The sequence below is a fragment of the Dendronephthya gigantea genome, unplaced genomic scaffold (genome assembly GCF_004324835.1).
Source record: "Dendronephthya gigantea isolate DGI-Jeju-01 unplaced genomic scaffold, DenGig_1.0 000004F, whole genome shotgun sequence".
NCBI lineage: Eukaryota > Metazoa > Cnidaria > Anthozoa > Malacalcyonacea > Nephtheidae > Dendronephthya > Dendronephthya gigantea.
In genome coordinates, this window is record NW_021163014.1 from 1280437 (window position 1) to 1292491 (window position 12055).

Genomic DNA, 12055 nt, shown 5'->3' on the forward strand with positions numbered 1-12055 from the left:
TACGCAGGCTACAAAAGCACGTTTATTGTGCTGTTTCGGACCAAATCACGAGGCCCAGTAACATAATGATCCAATTAGCCATTTCCCAATCGAGCAGAGGACTGCGTTTAGTCGCGAACTGCAAAACATCTATGGACTGTTTGGACACAGGAAATATAAGTCTGAAGTAATTTGTCCATCCAAACAGTCCATAGATGCCTCGCGTTTGCGACTAGACCCAGTACCCTGCTCGATTGCGAAATTACTAATAGGCTTTGTAATGCTCGAGAATTGCGCAATAGCTGTCTTGTGTTGCTCAATGTATTTACCGCAAGTGTTGGTTTTCTCCAAACGATGTTAAATAAAATGGTACTTCGGCAATTTTTTTACTGGTTGCTTCGACCTGGAAAACAAATTATCCGGTATTTGGAGGAAATAAATTGGGAGTTACTGTGGGCGTAAGGCTGGACTTCCACCTCCACAAGTAGAAATTGTTCGCTACTGAAATATCTCATAGGTATACGAAGCATAAATAAGTGAACCCATTAATCAACCTAAAACATAAAGACTGTTCCCTTTGCCCAGTTTGGGAGTTAATAATAATAATGCATTCTAATCGTGCGAGAATTAATAAAATTGTAGGAATTTGCCTGTCAAAGAAAATATTAGGCTTTATAACTGCCACTCCACTGACTCCAGTGGTTGTTAAATAACCTGCCCGAACCCCTGCCAGGTCAGGCAAATAAATCAATATAAAGTGACTACTGTGTCTTGTTTAGCTAAAAATATACAGTCTGCCACGTACCCACAAACTTATAAATTGTATACATTCTACTAAAAGTTTGGCTATTTGAAAAAATTGCATTATGAAAATTTACCAAAAAGGCTGACATATAAAACTAGTTCTCTGTAACATGGCAATAAAACTTTTATTTAATTAATAATTGTAATGAAATCAAAACATGTTCTTGGCAAACATTTTTGCTTCTCATAACATAAGTTTTGATAGACTTTATAATACTGGCTTTGAGCTTTAATTTTGAGTCGTATATTAGTTATATACTAAAGTCCAGACGGAAGAAACGGACGATGAAACATTTATAACATCACAAGTAGATCAAGAAACCACAGCTTCGCGTAATTTGTGAAACAGGGAAAGCCCGGAAACGAAGAAACAATTTTAATTTATCATTTTAAAAACTAAAAATTAGGAAAAAGTATTTTTTATCAAAAACCAGGAGGGAGATGACTCATTTTTTGTCTTTGGATCGCGGTTTGTCAGCGGTAACTAGCCAGGCCATTTAGGACCATGTCGCGTCAGCAAAGCTTAAAATCCGCCATCTTTTTGGCTTCGCTTGATGATGGCGAGCACTCCATCCAGGAATTTTAGTACAGCTCAGTGGTAGCAACTAATTAAAAGAATTGTATTTATAATTGTTATAACACGCTCTGCATTCAATGTATTGAGTACTCTGTGTTCTACAAAAGTCTATTTCAGGGACGGCGGAGAGTCATATGAACTGCGGAGGCTACATCTTTATTCCTACTTATGATGTTATAAACACGATTCCAAATACTAAGCACTGCTCGGTAAAGAAGAAGTGTAAACATTTCTTAGTTTTACAGTAAATACAAACTAGGGGGGGCTTTAGACCCTCCAGCCCCCCAACGTTCCGCCGTCCCCGTATTTTAGAATATGTTGACCTAGATTTCAAATAATGAAGCTTTAGTGCCAAGTGGAAAGCAAGTGGACTTTTCTATGGCAATGCAGAATAGTTTCGTTCAATTTAGTTTAGTTATACACATTGTTTCTATCATGAACCGCTGGCTTTTTGAAACGGAGGGATTTTTTTAAAGTGGAAATTCATAAGAATTCCTTGTTTTGACATTATTTATTTTGTCTGTCTCTTGAGTTACTACGAGTCCGGTATTTTTTGCATGCGGCGATATAACGACGTAATAACGATGCAATATAAATCAGTATCTTATTATGTGTATACATTGTGAATAACTTTTCTACTGCTTCTATATATTTTATATGACTACAGGACGGATAGATAACTTGTCAAACCTGCATCTTGAATAATCTAAAGTCGCTAATTATCTAATTATCTAGCTAAATATCAAAACACAAAGTTTTAATACATTGTTAAAAGTTGCGTGCCCAGGTGTATTTCAAGTGTTTTGCTTCTGTTTCTTATTATTAGACCTTGATTTCGCAAACAAAATGCATGGAACGGAAACAATTTATGTCATTCCATTTTCCGTAGTTGCGCATGGTGACACAATCTTCCTGTCCATTGGAATCATTCGGTTCGCCACTTTCCCAATTTTTGTAGGATGGTTCAGTACCGTAGACAGTTTTAAACTTGTTTTCCCGATTAACTCTGAAAAGACCAATATATAGGTCGTGAGCGTTTTGATTTTTTATCTCATTGAAGATAAATCCATTTTCTTCAGCATTTGTTGGTACAGCCAAGTCGCCGCCTTGTGAAGTACAGTACTCCCTCGCCGTGGACGAAGATGATGCAACATTACCACTGATATAGTAGCAACGACCATTATATTCTTTCCAATTAAGCAGGCAAGTTGGGGCTATATATAGAGAAGATTTATAGTAAAGTCGCAAGACAACATAACGTAGCATTAATATAATACTAAAAATGAATAACGGATTCTGTTTGACTTTGACTTTGAGTTGTGTTAATGGCGGACACCCATTCTCGTCCCCAGGGTCTAGCGCATGAGACCGTGCGTAAGAAGGGCTCTGGGTACGAGAATGTGGCGGACATATTTGCCGATTATACTAGGGTTATTAATACATGAAATAAAACCTAATTTTACATGTGCAAACACTACGGAGTACACTACGTACGATATTGCTTGTAGTAAATATTGCGAAGTCTTTCCATATTGCAAAGTCTTTCCAAAAAGTGCGAGACGTCTTCGTTAATGGGTTAGCAAACGGAATTCTCAGGTTTGATCCGCAAAATGCAAAATGAAGCTCAACTTTATTTCCAGACTGGCTGTTAACGATTTTTTAAGTACCATAAATAAAAAGGCGATAATTTATTTTTTTTAATAACAAACGAAATTAAACTCAAGACATTCAAAATTACGCTATAAAGGTATGGCGGTGTACAAAGGTGAGTATACATATCCTTTTTTTATGAATAATAATAAGTAGGAAGTCATTTTATACTTCTATGTAATATTTATTATATCGTCAGCATCCAGTCTGGAATAAAGTTGAGCTCCAGTTTGTATTTTGCAGATCAAATCTGAGAATTCCGTCTGCTAACCCATACACGAAGACTTCTCGTACTTTTTGGAAAGACGTTTCGCAATATTTACAAGCAATATAGTACGCAGTGTACTCCGTAGTTTTTGCACAACCACAACTAACTATTCAATTTCGCACGACTACGACGTCCGTACTCAACCCAGGGCTTCGGGTACAGAAAACACACGGTCAACCGTAGTCCGTTGTCTGTAGTCGCGCAACTTAAAGTCCCCATTAACGGTGTTATGACGGGTGATGTTGAGTGACCACAGGTAGTTCGTAACGGCCATATGAGGCTATTATAATGTCTTGTAATATATTGTAATAATTATATTGTAGCTATAAATTATAATTTCAGATGCATTTCTACCCAACTTCTAGCAGGAACGTTTATATCCTTTTTAGACGCAACATCAAAATACTCAACATTGCCACCATTAACTATCTATTCGTACACGTTGCGTCACGATATAGAAAATTGATGATGACATGCCCTCAAATGTTTAGAAAGCAAGGACGTTTCATATGTTAAGTATAGCTCGATCCACATAATATAAAAGTGCCATATGATATGTAAACTAACACAAAAACTCGAACGTACCATTCTGCACTGATGAAACACTCGCGCCAGTAGTTCTTCTCTAAAGAAAAATGATGCGGCTCATTAAGATATCAAAACAATTGATAATGAGACGATAGTCAATCAGTGCTAATGAGTTCAATCGATTGTCACAACATCAGTGCATTGTCCGACGCGACGAAGAAGCAACGTTAAAACTACTTAAGCGTATAGGACTTAAAAGTTGCAGCGAACATTTTAAATTACGAAATACAAGAAGTAATACGGCTTGCATGCTCGTCAGACTAAGTTCACTAATTTTGAAGTGGTAGTAGTTTATATGGCAATACCACATATAATATCTCGAAGATCTTTCGGAAATTCCGTTTTCTTAGTATACCAGCAGGATTGCAAAAAAATTCACGAATTGATACTAAAATATGAGTTGAAAGGAATAAAAAATATTTTCTTATGGGTCGAACTAGAACGATTAAAATTAACGTAGAAATAAAAGTTTGGCAAGCCGTACGTGAAATATACAAGGTTAGCTTCTAAATTCTATTTCACAAAAACTGTGGCTAGACGTTCTCTCTCGTTACAGCCGTGCCATGGCCCATGTATTCGCTGGTCTCTCAAACAAATAAGTCTAATTGGCAAAAACGTGTTGCAACACATCGCATTAATTTCGAACGGAAAAGCCTAGTATGTATAGAGAGGAACTAAGGACAAGGCGTAACGTGGGGGCGTTCGGGTGTCAAGAGACGGGGGGCCCCGACAAAAATTATCACAAAAAACTGATAACACACAATGCATATGAGCCTGTATAGGCAGCTATTAATTATTAATATAGGAAAAGAAAGAAAGGCCTAGGAGTGACCGTCAACGCCGATAAAATATTCATAAAGATAACCAGGGATTAGCGTGGCAGCGTCTTCAAAGAACTTAGCATCAAATGTCGTGTAACGATTGCCTAAAATAGACAAAACACTTCTCGACGTTTCACCCTGAGGGTCTTCGTCAGCAGAATTAGAATGGGAGAAAAACACGTGATAAAAATGGGCCGATAGGAAACAAAAAATCAAAACAAATTGGAATACATTACATTGCCAAAGAGGCGCCTAATTGTGGGCTAAGAATAGCCCACAATGAGGGAAGCCTGATCAGCAACGAATATATATTACAAGCAGTTTTGATGTAAACAAAGAATTGGGAGTCATATTACTCTGGGTGAATGAGATTATTAAATGAAAGAGAGTCTTTCATTTATTCATGCCAGAGGGATGGAGAGTGCCAAGACTTTGGATGAGTCGCATTTCTTGTCTTTTACGGCTATCGTTAGTACCGGAAATGGGACAGAGGGCTCTAAATTTCGTGTCCGTGACACAATGATTACCAGGGGTAAAGTGTCTGACAAAAGGCTTGGTGTTATTGTGGTTGTTGACAAACCTACGGTGTTCACCAAACTTTACCCTGAGAGATCTTCCAGTTGCACCGATATATAGTAAACCGCATTTGTTGCATAAGATGCAATAATTGAGGTTGGAGCAGAGGCATGTGAAATGATGCCTGATAAAAAACCGAGGAAGAGATAGACCTCTTAGTGTGGCTGTGGTAGAAGGAAGAATATAAGAGGTATAGTCAGTGGCTTGTAGAACACTGAGATAGTGAGCCTATTACCATTGATGGAAACCAGGATATCTAAGAATGATACACTGGTCTCACTGATCTCCCATGTGAATTGGAGTGCTGGATGAAATACATCAACAAATTCGATGAATCTCTCCAACTCATCACCAGAACACGTTGCTGTACGAAGACAGTCATCGGTGTACCTTCCAAGGTAATCAAATAGAGGGCCAGTGTACTGTTCAAAGATTTTTTTAAAAACGATAAAAGTTACCCAGTTGTCGTACCTTTTCAATTATTTCGTAATAATTGCCTTTTTTCGCCAAATAACGTTTAATGGGATGTGCTGACATTGTGGCGTTATTCAGTTCACAATTCATGCCAGGATCAGATTGTTTTCTTGTTATAAAATTTATGGATTTGCAAGCGGGACGCTCAGCCAAGCATTCATGAGCACAGTCTAGAGCAGTCAGTGCGCGGCATTTGCGAATGACGTGACCAGCAAGTCCAGAATCTGTGAAAAAGAAGAAATAAGGCAGAAATTTGTGAGAAAAGGGGCGAACTAATTTGCATTTTTCTTATTCCAATTGAAAATAGAATGTAACTTACAATTTATTGAAGCCGTTTGTCTAGAGATTACTAAGCCTAAATCTAAACTGATATTGGTCACTACGGTTTATCGTCCTCCGAGTTCTAATGTTAACTTTATGGACGAATTAGAAAACTATTTTCACATTTTGAACGAGCAAGACAAAGAATTAATTCTTACAGGGGACTTAAACTCTGACTTTTCTCCTCCACATTTATTTATTATCTCATTCAAGTAGGTTTTTGGATATTCTTGAATTATTTCAAATGAAACAAGTAATTACAGATGCCACACGTATAACAAGTACCACAAAATCTTTACTTGTGTTACGCAAGGCTTTATTGTGCTTGGATGTATTCATATAAAAATAGCTGTAAAAATAGGAATATCAACTGCATGCATGACAGGGATTAGTGATTGATTTTTAGCGCAAAATGCTTGAGTAAATATAATTTTTGGCCCATTTGCCGATCATCAATCACTTTTTCCTTTCAAGTATGACATATGGGGGGATCAAATAAGTAATAAGGTGAAAAAATTTATCACCATCTCAGAGCTAATACCTGGATAAACAGTCTTAAATCGTCACTTATCTTAATTGTCCAATTTCTGAAAAAATGTGCGTGCTATAGGCAATGCAAGCCCTTATGTCAATCAATTGTGTTAAAAATGTTGCACGGTCAAGCATGTAATAGATTACGTCATCAAAAGTTCAATTCAGTAAAATAAGTAAAGTAAATTTTACTAGTTGTCTTTACTAGTTTTAAGTTGTGAACATTTTTAAGTATTGATCGATTGAGCAGAAGACCTACTAGACTAATGAAAAGCCTATAAGATTTTAGAAAGTACAAACTTAAAAAAATACAACATTAATGATTTCAACAACCATATTTCTCATCTACTGCATGGGGTAGTTTGAATTGGGCACACAAAGATCCAGAACAATTATGCATGGGACCAGTTTAAAAATGCTTTTAACCATGTGTCGGATATTTATGCTTCAGTGAAAACAAGAAAAGTCAGCAGCACATATGCTCCATGGATAACTACAGAGACTGATAGATGTGAGATGAACAGGCGAGACTATTTAAAAAAGAGAGCAGTTAAAAATAATTCTGAAAGCCTTCATCGGCCTATAAAATTCACCAATTCACCAGAAATTATTTCCAATCATAGTTCCTTTCAAAATACATAAATGTACTGCACTGGGTCAAAACTTTATAGAGGTTCGGGCGAAGCTCCCCAGCAAAAAGGTCACAAAAACAGCAAAGTTATGGGTATACTAGTGTATTAGGTAGCATACAATTAGTTATATCTATTAGCGTATAGTCTTGCATGTTTAGCAGCATATATAGCTAGTTCTCTTGTTTTACAGGTTTTGAAAAAGGCTTTTAAATTTTTGAATATAATGATTATAAAATTCCACATTTGTCATTTCCGCAATTGAACGTAATAATTATATTACCTATATATATCTGAATTATATAAAAACCCATAGTCTTATGTATTGGAAATAAGGACTGTAAATATTAATTTCCGAACGAAAGTTCAATTATTTTCTCGGCGGTCTCAACATGTGCAAACTGTCCTTTTTACTCTCTATAGGCGGCCCCGACTGTACATTGATTTCTCTATTATAGATTCTATCGGTATGAAACAAAACAAGTCAAGGAACTCTGCAAACATTCGGATCACTGATGATCAATGGTTAAAGATCTATATGTAGACATTCTTATAGGCGGCACACCATCATGATGATAGTGTGTCAGCGATTAAACATAAGCTGAGATACACAATCTATTGCATCGGAATAACTGGAGGCAGTGTCTTTTCTAGTGGTCAAAAGTTGCAATGTCTCATTTAAGAGCCAACATGGTTTATTCAAAGTATATCCGTCGCCAAAATTTCACACTTGCCTCGTAGAAGTCAAAAAGAGTGAACAGTTACAATATCTTGCCAAAACTGTCGCTATTAGCTAAAAAATAACTTAAGCTATGTATAATAAGGAGAAAATTAATTGCGTATTGCCTACCTGAAGCGGCTAATTTGAATACGGCAGTAGATATCGTAGAACTGGACGTGTATGTGAACAACTGTAACAAATACAATTGAAGAACTTTGTAAACATTCATGGCGAGTATCGTTGATTTTTTCCAATGTTTAAACTGGAAATCTGAAAAGAAATATGAAATAAATATAAAATATAAGCATAATCAAAAAACTTTTCGAAGCTATCGTTGCATTTTAAAAGATATCATAATTATGTAAGAAAGGCTTGGAAACGTTTTAACATCTTACTGTTTAAATTAAAAAGATATACCAAAAGAATAATAACTACCGTTTTTTTTTGCAGAAGAAAGCAAACTGTTGAGTTGGCATAAATATTTGGATATATTACAGCTAGATAACATATTCTTCCCTATATTTCTAAATATCCTTTAGCCATGCATGTAGAATACTGTAGCGTGCATTCTGTATCATTTGAAAACGTCCGCGAACTATACCGATCTACTCAATGCTATAATCATTAACTGAGCTGTCTTTGTGTCTGAATAAATATCATCTTTAGCCTTCAGAATAAATAAAATTTTAAAGCTGTCTGCTGCAATTTCCAAAAAGGAAGAATTAGTAGCGGTATACTGTTAAAATAATGCAGCGGTAAACCCAGAATTTTTGTTACAAATCTTTTGCGGATAATATATAAGACACGAAATTTATACTCGCGCTTAGCACGGCTGCCTCATTGTAACAAGCCGTATACCAATGTCCTTTCCGAATTAGATTCAAGGAGAACAGCTAAGGTTCCTCAATTACACTGCGACTCACGATATTAGTTATATTGCTATAGATTTGAAAAAATCTTCAATTTCGGCTGATTGTATAGTGGGAAATATTATACTACGTGTATTCAAAAGGTCCAACCAATACGTTACAGAAAATGAAAAAGTTTGAAATATCAACAAATCTAACGCAACAATTTTTTCAATCTGTCAGTTTTCCTATTAAAGATCTTGGTATGGAAGCTGATTCCTGTTGCATGGCTTTCCACAAGGCATCTTTGGAAGTATACTGTTTTCCATATGATCATTTTTGCCATATCATCAGTGTTCGGTCCTTGAAACCCAAAGACTTTAGCTGAATTGGAAAGGGCGCTGTCATGCATGTAAATTAACTTTCTCAACAGCGACAATGGGATCTCTTTGAGCCAAGGTTCAAGAACGCTTTTTAAAAAATGGTAATAAGTTTGAGATGTTATTTTAACACCTTCTGGCACACGAATAGGACCAAACATTTCGTCCCCGATTATGCCAGACCATATCATTACACCTCCGCCTCCCTGCTAGCGTCTCATTCTTGTTGGACACTGTTCACCATGGATGACCCATCCTTTCGACCAACCATCAGGGCCATCTAGGGTTGCTCTTGCCTCGTCAGTGAACAATACACATTTCATGTCTGTCTTCATATAGTCTTTAGCAAAGTTCAACCGCAAATTTGTGTGTCTTTTCGTTAGTGAAGGCCTTTTCAGGGAACATTTGTTCTCGGCCATCTTTGCCAAAATTCTGTTTCGTGTACTTTTGGAGACGTCCGGCAGGCCAGCTTCTTTAAATATTCTATTACTCGTTGCTCCTGGTAGTTTTTGCTTCAAACAACGTCAATCACGCTTTGAAACAGACTTCATGGATCCACGATCAGTTCTTCTTTTCCTCCTCCTTAAATGATCTTTTAAAGTGCCTATATCACTTGTGGGATCTTTACGGATTTGAATAGGGCTTGAAAAATTTGTTTATAAGTTCTACAACAATTTTTGTTATAATTAAACAGTTTCGAAAATACGTCGGTTGGGGGGACTGGGACTCAGGAATGATTTGCAAACACGCCGTCTTTTATAATGTAAACATGAAGAGTTTCCCTGGCGATATAGTTTGCGCTTTTCAAGAAAAAAATTCGGGAATGGTGCTTTGTGTATGGCTGTAGCAACTGGGCGAGTTTTTCTCAAAATATTTTACGTTATTGGAAGATGGAAGTAAAATTACAAAGAACTCGGTTCCTGAGTCCCAGGCTCCGAGCACGACGGAAATTTAGGCAAATCGTCATGTTTAGATATAAATATTTCCGAAACTATTCAACTTTATCAAAAAGGGTTGTAGAACTTATAAACTAATTTTTCAAGCTCTATTCAAATCCGTAAAGATCCCACAAGTGATATAGGCACTTTAAAGATCTCTTTACTGTTACGGCGTGACGTTTGATAAGCTTTGCAGTGTCTTCAACTGTGGTTGATTTTGCCAGCTCTTTTATAATAATCTCTTTTCCTGGGTCAGTAAGATCTCTGCTTCGTCCCATCGTCACAACAGAATGATAAAAATAATAAAGTGGACCACCCTTTATATAAAAACCTGCCTAATTTACGAATCACGTGACGTACGTGAATGTAAACATCGAGGCTATGTTTCCACCGCGATAATTCAATATTCCCAACTCCGTGAGGAGGAAGAGCTTACTCGAGTAAATTTGTGAACATATTTGCATGACAACTAATATCGTGAGTCGCAGTGTATATAGGCCAAAAATAGGCATCGGTGTCTTAATCAAAGTTGCATGTCATTAGAACGACACTTATTATTACATCGTCTATAATATACATCCTGAGTTTAATGCATGATCATAAGGAGTTGACTAAGTATAAAACAACATTCAAAATTTAACAGAAACATACACTATTATAATAAGAGCCTTAATTACAAAAAAAAAATTGAACGAAACACGAAAACAAAGAATAGCAAGATATACACAAGGTTGCACCTGTTACACAATCATCCCTCTTAACATTTGCATATACAAGTCATGCAAACTTTTCCGATTACAATTTCCTCAATCGTGAATATGATTCGGTGACTTAATTTATAATTAATTTTTTTGTTAAAAGTGGAGTAAACATCACAAGTTTTCTCCTGCGTGCATATAAGCAATAAAGGAGATTATAGACTCTCGCAGCAATAAGTATTATAACAAATAAATTTTTTATCCCGCAGCGAGTACTAGCAAAATTATTAACTGCACTTACCTAAACTAATGTAATATTAACTATAGGCCTACAATATCTTCAATACGGAACGAAAGAAGGCGAAGATCTGCACAACATTTTCTGAAGTCACTATGGATATTGACTAACATAGGCGTGCAAAATTAAAATTTTAACCTAGGATGGATATAATTATATTTTCTTCTTTCGATGTTAAACTACTAATCATTAGTGTTCAACTTGCGCTAAGTGTTGAGATACTTCTGAATAGCATGTTTTAATCATGGCACGATATGAACTCAACACTGGGTTGAGAAATAAATATTGGACTTTTTAGCGACACGTTTTAAATTGTGCAGGAATATTGTGCAAACAAAGCGGGGTCATCTTCCGAATTTTTTAAATTTCCTGCTGGAGAACCATTTATACTGAAAACTCGTCGCTGTCTCGTCGGATTGATAAATTGCACCCGGTGCAAGCATCTGTGACTTAAATTTAATTTTTTCCAACGGATCGCCCTGAAGCTTGTTTGGATACGCAAAATTTGTAAGTTTCGGCTCCTTGTACTCATGCAAATGACTATCTCTGTCTACATTTAATTTGTATAAAAAAACAAGGAATAAGCTGACTGAGCCTGAAATATCCCATGCAGGATATGATGATATAACATAAATATTTTGTAGAATGCATGTTCAGGGTCTATATGACTGAATAAACGAATGGTTGTTGTGAAGAACACGATTATATAGATAAATGTGAAAAATAACCGACATTACATGCACTTGAATTGTGGTATTGTTATATGTTTTGCATGGCTTTAATATCCTCTTTCAGTTTTTCATTCGTGAATGTGCATGCATGGGGAACTGTTATTATATATATATATATATATATATATATATATATATATATATATATATATATATATAATATAAATATATATAATATATATATATAATATATTAATAATATATATAATATATATATATATAT